The sequence below is a fragment of the Capricornis sumatraensis genome, chromosome 6 (assembly GCF_032405125.1).
Source record: "Capricornis sumatraensis isolate serow.1 chromosome 6, serow.2, whole genome shotgun sequence".
Taxonomy (NCBI): domain Eukaryota; kingdom Metazoa; phylum Chordata; class Mammalia; order Artiodactyla; family Bovidae; genus Capricornis; species Capricornis sumatraensis.
Window position 1 is genome coordinate 68,605,226 of NC_091074.1, and position 8,453 is coordinate 68,613,678.

At 39.7% G+C, this 8,453-nt stretch overlaps 1 protein-coding gene across 1 annotated transcript in view; it reads right to left on the reverse strand.

Moving 5' to 3' along the window:
- Nucleotides 1-8,078, reverse strand: part of RNF38 (ring finger protein 38) — a 62,233-nt gene extending 54,155 nt beyond the window's left edge. Inside the window, exon 1 of the mRNA XM_068973686.1 lies at nt 7,982-8,078. The gene's annotated coding sequence lies outside the window, so the exon portion shown is untranslated. The remainder of the gene's footprint in view (nt 1-7,981) is intronic.
- Between the last annotated feature and the right edge of the window lie 375 nt (nt 8,079-8,453).

Here is an 8,453-nt window from a genome sequence, read left to right on the forward strand (position 1 = left end):
TCTCCTTTCTGGTAATGATGACTTCCGTTACTGAACCGGGGAGTAATGGATTTTAAATACAGTAGTCAATGATTTCTGTGAGCACATCCTATTAATCTTATTAATAACCTAATGATAGTTTAAATCCATTTATACCTTAATTTGTTTTCATTTCACATGTAATGAAATTTTAAACACATTTACCCACAGATATCAAAAGTCATAGAAGGCAAGTTACCATATTTTCTCTTTAAAATATGCATTATCTATCAAAGTCTGTAATGTGCATTACTATCAAAGCAGTGATGGCTTTAAAAAATATCTTACATGCTTCTATTATTTCACATATTCTGTAATGTCTTCTACTTTCCTACAGAACTTGACCTATTAGGACACATGATTAAGACCAAAAGATTAAAAAACAAGAATATTAAGTGGTCAAATAGTAACAGCAGCTCAAGAGAAGACAAACATTCTTCAGAAAAGCTGGCTGATAAGTTAAAGATGTCCTCTAAGAAGAATACTTATTCCCACAAACAACAGAAAATAAGAAGTAGGAAGATACCAAGAATGTTGGTTCAAGCCTTCCTAGAGACAACCTAGTTATGTATCTTGTGACTTTCAGCCCTACGAAGGCAAAGGGTAAATATATAAGAACCTGGAAGAAAGCTTTGAAGTGAGCATCCTCTTGAACGGTAGTGTTCTGATCACTTGGGAGGAGAGGGAACAGGCTCTGAAGTCTCACCCTTTCACAAATCACCTTGTTAGGATGGCCAGGTAGAGGTGCTGAATTGGCCCCGGGAGATATCTGGGAAAAAGAGGGAGAAGAAAAGGATAGTTCATGGCTAGCTGCACCAATGTGGAGAATCATGCCTATGAAGGACAGTCTGGATTTTCTAGGTATTTGATGATTTTGTTAGCAGAGCAAAAGAAATAAAAAATTAATCTTAAACATCAAAACAAACATAAGGAAGACAAAGACTGCCTCTGGCAATGGATCTCTCATAAAAACTTTCTTTAAAGGCAAAACAGCACTGCTCAAGAATGCCAAGTCCTTCCTATGTTTCCCATGTAGTACCTATCGATATCTTTCTTGCTGGCATTAATTCTGAAATCTTAAATGACAGATAAGATTTCATGTCAAGAAAACCAGAAGTAAAAATCACTTAAGTACAGAAAGATTAGTGTCTAACCTGGCTATGATTAATTTTTCATTCTCTTTTTTAGTTAACCTTCCAAATTATCAGGCAAGGGGAGAGAGATTTTAGAACATCTATGGCCAAATTTCTATAGCGATCACAGGTATAAAAAACAAGATTTATATTGTGGAGACCTCAGCTTTATTCAACACAAACCTAGGAACCTACTTAATGAATAAAGGACAAGATCATAAGCCTCAAAGTAAATGCCTGCATGTTTTAAATGCTTGACTAGACTGTGAGTTAATGCCCTAAACTCATACGTAAATATACTTGACCTGTAGCATTTTTGATCAGACATGAGTATCACAATTCCACTGTGCTGTGGAGTGAACTGCCTTTTGGGATTAAGATCTGTGGACCTGCTTGCCCCTTAAAGACCATGTGCTTTAAGGCTGTCTTGTTTTTTCGTTTCATTGCTACAATCATTCCCTTACATGTAAGTGTCTATCCTGTAACAGGCACTAAACAAAAACACAGTCATGATTTTCTACCTTCAAGAAGTATATGCAATAAAAAGAAAAGCAAATCACCATACAGTATAAAAAAGTACCTTTCTGTGGTAATGGTCCATTTTAGTGCAATGCAGAGGTAATTGGTAAGAAACTGTGTTGTCAAGAAAACTATGAAATGATCAGCGTAACTGGTCAGTAAGGAAGTAGCCAGAGAGGAAGGAATAGACAGATCATAAAGTGGCAGGCTAATTATATGAATAATGCTGCTATAATAAACTTCATCAGCCCCTTTAGAAATTTTTCTTTCTGGCTTGCTATGAGCCTGATCAACAGATAACTAGGCCTGTTGATAAGAAAATAACTACTTCCAAAGACCTTCCTAGGACTGAAGGCAGTAATTTTAGAATTTATTAGTACTGCTCCACAAAATGCTTTGGACATGAACTAAAGCTCACCTCTGTACTATAAACATGCATGTGTTAATGTCCTTTACCATTGTGATGAAGCAGGAATGACTGAATCAAGGAATATTTACTGACTGCCTCCTATAAGCAAAGAGTTATGTTAGAAAAGAAAACAAGGATCCCACCCGCAAGGAGCTTATTCTTGTTTAAAAAAAAAAAAAATAGAGGTAGGAGCCACGGGTTTATCTGAGGGCAGGAGTAAGAAAATATTTCACAGGAACAAGTATTTTTCACATTCCTGACTTCATTCAATCTAAGGAGTGCTTTTACCACTTTAAAGAAATTCTCTCTCAAAATGGCCTGTTCCTTTATGCAGGCTTCATGTTCTTTCTACAAGTTTATAATCTGCACAATAAGTACATCTGAAGAGTGTTTTAATAAGGTGACATACCATCAACTATCACTTAAGCAGTCTTACAAACTTAAAAAGTGTGAGCAGCACGCTTACAAACTGCTAGTACAAAAGCTGGCTGGGAAAACAAATTTCAGTTAATACATAAAAAAACTGACAAACCCTGGTCCTTGCAGACATAGGGGGAGAGGGGAAAGGGGAGAGAAAAGGAGAGAGAAGGGAAGAGGGAATTCTAAGACGGCCTCCAAGATTGCCACCTCTGGGGTGTACCTCCAACCCTGCGTGGTATGTGGGGAGGACTGTAAACACAGTGAATTTCATTCCCCTGATTGGGTTCAGTTAGATGATCTAAATTATACAAACCCCTTCACGGAAGTGAAAGGATTTTCAGATATAATTAAGATTCCTGTGAATTTTAAGTTAATCAAAGGGGAGGTTATCCTGGGTAGGCCTGAGTTAATCAGAGAAAGCTCTCAAAAGAGAAGTTGAGCACTTCTTAAAGAGATTCTCCTGCCAACCCTACAGACGAAGTTGCTATGTGCTGAGAAGGCATGTGAATGGTAGAGAGCTGAGGGCAGCTACAAGCTAAAAGTGGTCATCAGTTGATAGCTAGCTAAGATCAAGATCCCCTCAAAGAAAACGGGGGGCCTCAGTCCTATAATCACAAGAACCACGTTATAACAACAACAATGAGCTTGGAAGAGGACAGTAAGTCCCTAATAAAATCAGAGCCCAGCCAAATAAGACCCTGACAGAGGCTCTAGAGCTAACCCATACCAGGACTTTGATCCACAGAAACTGTAAGGCAACAAGATTTGCTTTACGCTACTAAACTTGTGGCAATTTGTTACACACAACAGAAAACCAGCACAACAAATATGTACATAACAGAATAAAAACTGGGTACCATACTCAAACAAAGTTTCTTCTCCAGAATTCTGGAGAAAAATTCTGTATTAATTTATGAAAGACATAAATTAAAACTTAAAAAAAAAAAAAACAACAACCTAAGCAATACAGCAGTTTTTAAAACCTCAATTCGGTAATAGTAAACTTCACACCAGGAATCAAACTGGGCTTTCTGATCTTTATATGGTACAAGTTAGGGTTAACCAACTTGTTTGCTTAAAGTGAAACATAAATACCAGAGCCATAATCTGGTTCTAAGACTCAGACTCAACCCACTAAACCACCTTCTAATTGCAGAATTTTTAAAGTAACATTCTTCTTTGTAATCTATCTAGTTGGATTGGTAACTAGCAACTATTCCACAATGCCTATTTACTTAAAGCTATTTTAAGTACTTAAAAATTAATGTTTCCTTGGAAATTGTTTCTGACTTCTACTACTTCCCTAACTCTCCCTCAGTTAAAATTAGTCAGGTTATACAGTATCTGAAAATCAATACAGTTCTACTTTCCCCTAACATACCAACTGCCGAGCATTACAAAGACATGGTAACTTCAGCCTTCTCTCAGGATGCAACCGTATTTTAGAAGTCCTGCCATGAAACATCCCTGAGATGGGATTGAGCCTGTAACTCCACACACTTTGCATTTTTAATGTTACATATAACAATATGATTAGTTCATCCAGCATAACTGTTTCCTGTTTTATAAGACTGAAATTACAAAAAACACTTTAACCTTTTAAGCAACAACACATTACTATTTTAAGGCCATCTTCTATTTAATGTGGCCTTTCCCCAGCCTGGTAGCCATACTACCAACAACTTAACCTCAGTGTTAAGAGAGTGTACTATTATTATCATCACTGTGGTAAATTACAGTAGTTATTGTGTTAAAAATAACATAGGACTTAGGTCCACATAGTCCCAGAACCAGCTTCCTCCAATGTTGGTTGATTACTGTGCTAGAAGCTTACTATGTATGACTCCTTTAAAACTAACAAAATCCCGTATGGTATTTTTTTTTTTTAATTGGAAGGTAACTGCTTTACAATATTGTGTTGGCTTCTGCCCATACAACAATGTGAATCAGCCACAGGCAAAAATCACTTTTGATGACAGCTTCCTTCTTTGTTCATTTACATTTTTCTCATAAAAGTAGAGATTATACAAGTGTATGATGACCTCTAGCCAGTATTAAATAATGTGTACTTTCCACAAAATAAATTGCTCAAAAGGCCAAACCTCCTTCTCCAAAATGGTCAGTACTCTCCAGAAAAAAAAAAACACCACAACTGTTCACTGTTACAAGTTGCATACCAACTGCTCAAAGGCAGTAAAATCATAGGCTAACAGGAAAAAGGCAAGAACAAAAGATGATGAGTTAGGTGCTTGGTTGTTGACTCTAACAAGTCCCTTACTCCTTTTGGTCAAAGTCTGGGTACCTAAAAAATGAAGAGGTCAAATCCAAATTATACAAAAATCCAAATATTTTCACTGCTTCCACGATGGCAAATGCTACTCTCCTGGAAAGTAATCAGGGAGATTTTATTTAACAGTTCAAATCATTGTTCTTTCATCTGATAAATTCTCAGGTTATATTCCAAAATACGAGAAAAGTTATATGCATAAGTATGTTGATCACATCAAAGCAACAATTTCAAAGGGAACTAGAAGTAATCTAAACATTTAACAAGTAAGTATTTATTAAGTCAGTTTATGGTATGTGTTATTATGCAGTTGTTAAACCATTTAAGAACTGGTACTACTTACCTGAGAAGAATCATTACTTTCCAGCACTGGGATACTTTCAAAAAAAAAAAAATTATTATTCCCATTCTTGAGTCAGGGCAACAACAAATTGGATCCATGTCTTTAGGGGAGCAGAGCAAAATCAGGGTTGGTGAAAATAGCTGAAAGGCTCCACCCTTCTTTCTCACCCCTTAGTCACACAAATTAATGGGGAGGGGTGAAGAAGGTGCAACTAAGTCTCTAACCACTCCATGTACTCAACTGGTGAACATAAACGTTAGGAAAAATAAGAGTTATACATTCTACTATTAAGTTTTTATTTCGTTCACTTTCACAATCCAGGATTTACCAGCACACGGATTATTCTCCCCTTAAGCAAGTGTTTCTAAACCATTTTACTTAAGCTGGTAACCTCAAAGTTGTTGTCGCTTTGTAAATTGTTCTAAACCATCTCTTCAAGATTTCTAAGAATTATATGGATTTGGAAAACCTAAACCAGGAACAGTCCAAATCAGTAAAAACTTACACACATAAACATTCGAAAAGATGAAGTATGACTGAGCTCTTCATAAATCTTACTAAATAAAAATAATAATTCAAATATTTATTGCCTATCTATCATATGCTAGATACTAAGAAAACAAAAGAAATATTTCTCGCCCTCAAAGAGATTCAGTCTACTAAGGTGTAAATTCAGCAGAAATAAATGAGGGTAACAGGGTCCCCTAACTTAGAGGGGAGAAGGAAAAGTGTTCAGATCCTTTAAAAAGGAACATGAAATGACATTAGAGCAGGGGGAAAGACAAGGCTGTGTATATGGCCCCTCTTTGTCTACTTGTCCCAATTTCTTACTTGTTTATTATTATAGAGTTCAAGCATTTGCCTGATTTCCAGATAGACAATGTGATGTTAAGAATTTCACATTTGTTGAACAAATGAACTAGACTACAACTACAGAGTTCAAACGTGTGTTTACAATCTATATACTCTGTCCAGAGAATAAAGTAAGCAAGCTATGATTTAAGCAAGACAACATGAAAACGGATGTCTGATATATGCGGTTAGTAGAAAAACAACTAGAAAACTAGTAAGCAGACCTAGACACTGCACAACAATCACAGGCCTAATTAAGAGCTGCCTTACCAGCAAAATGAATTACAAAATGGTGCTGGCTTAAACAAAACTGGGGCAGCATAGCGAGAAAGAGATGGGATAGACTGGAAGTAGAAGGCAAAGATCAATCATCTTCCCATGCTGATCAATTATTTCAGAGACTTTTATCTGAGGATTTCTCACTCATATTTCTCACTCTCAGCCTTGCAGGGAAAAGTAAAAAATGAGCACAAATAAAAACAGACCAGTGATGTAACTAAGCCTCATCCAAAGCAGTTGGCAGAGACACAATAAGCCTACACTCCACATTATGATGCTAACATATTCAAGTATATCTAACTGTGTCACCCTCTGTCCATCCACTCCTCAAAAATCAGGTTACTTTAGTATAGAAAATCCTCAATATTTATTCAAATTAATAACTTCCAACTTAGTTTAACTATAAAAACAGGATGAGTATATGAAATTCAACAAGTATAGGAACACACTACCTTTCAGAGCCACAGAAGGTATCAGAAGGGGAGGGACCACAAAGATAATTTAAATCCAACTCCTATTTTACAGATAAGAACCTGAGGCCCACACAGCTCATTTCCGGCAAAATTTATTCAACTACAGCCTCTAAAGGCCACCAAGTCTTTTAGAAACAAGCCTTAAAGAAAATTATAGATATCAACTTAAAATTGAACCCCTATAATTAACAGATTCAAGGCTCAACAGATCTTCAAAAAGTCAAATATATTACAGGAATACTTTTATGAGCGAGCAAGAGCTGGATACAATTTCTACTTAAAAATCCATTTAATCTTATTACAAGCACATGCCTGCTGCAATGCAAATAATCTGATCCCTATATTTGGTCTTGTATTGTTACTTCTGTAGGAAGCCCAAAATTTCTTCCTAATGGAAGGCAGAAACAATTTTAATTTGATCCCAACTGTCTCTAGATGCTCATTGTTTTGATTTCTTAAAAACTGAGGGAATGGATTAAAAAAAATTTTTTAAGCCTAGTTACCAAGGCTGGGAGCTATTTAAAGGAATTCTGCGGTAATTGTGTTAACAGTACCTGCAATCAAGGCCAAACAGGATCCAAAAAGTCTTGCAATTTTAAGGTAATAAACCATTGTGAATGAGTTGCATACACTTAAATCTTCCTGTGTTAAGTACGCCTCGTAAGAAATCAGAAAAGGCAATTAAAGATTACATTTTGTTTCTACTTACAGTGGAAAATTAACACACCCAACTTAATACATCATTTTTGCAGCACAAATAAACAGCACGGTCTTACAAGTCCTGCACACGCAAATGAAAACTTTATTCTCTTTATCCCTCAATAATGTGAAAAACTCTCGGCTCAAAACCAACCTCTTTCATTCCTCAGCCCTGAAAGGAAGAACTTCCATCCCCTAGAACAAAACGCACCCTGTTCAGAAACCCGCGGCTGCAGAAGGACGCGAGAGAGGACCCTTCGGACCGGGTTCTGCGTTCTCCTGAGTGACATCATTTCACCTGCGCCTGGGCAAACAGGGAGGGAGCAAAAGAGCCAGGCCATCACCAGACGGCGGTGGGCTGGCGCTCCCTCGGGCTGTGCCCGCACCTCCTCGTCGCTGCCCGGGGAACAAAGAGCGCCGGGCGGCCCGGCCGCGCCCCGCTGAACACCAAGCAACCACATCCCTAGCGCGGCCCCGCAGGCTCCTAACCGCCCGAGGCTCGGTCAGTCCCGCCCTCGCGCGGGAATCAACGGCTGCGGCAGCCAGTACCTGCGAGGGGAGGCTCCGCCCTGCGGGGCTACTCCCGCGGCTCCTCGCTGGGCCGCCGCCTCCTATTGTGACCGCTCGCCCAGCCAGCGGCCAGCTCGCCAGATCTTCCGTTCCCGGGCCTTCTCAACCCCGGAACCCGAACTCCGACCCAGGCGCTATCACGGCGCTTCCTTCCTCCCGGCACCATCACACGGGCCGCGCCACAAAACTACGGCTGCACGCCCAGAGCTGACAGAGTCGGCTAACGCCTCGGGGGCTCCATCCTCTCCGCCCCCGCGCCCTAACCGCCCGGGCCGCCGCACGGCCCCGCACCGCTGCACGAGGGGCCCCGCCCCGCCACGCCCCGCCCCGGTGCTCAAAGACAGGACTCGCCGCGCGCCGGCGCACTACGCTCCGCTGCGCGCGCAGGCGACGCCCCCCGGCGCCAGGCCGCAAGATGCGCGAGCACGCGGCCCTCCCACTCTCGGCTCTG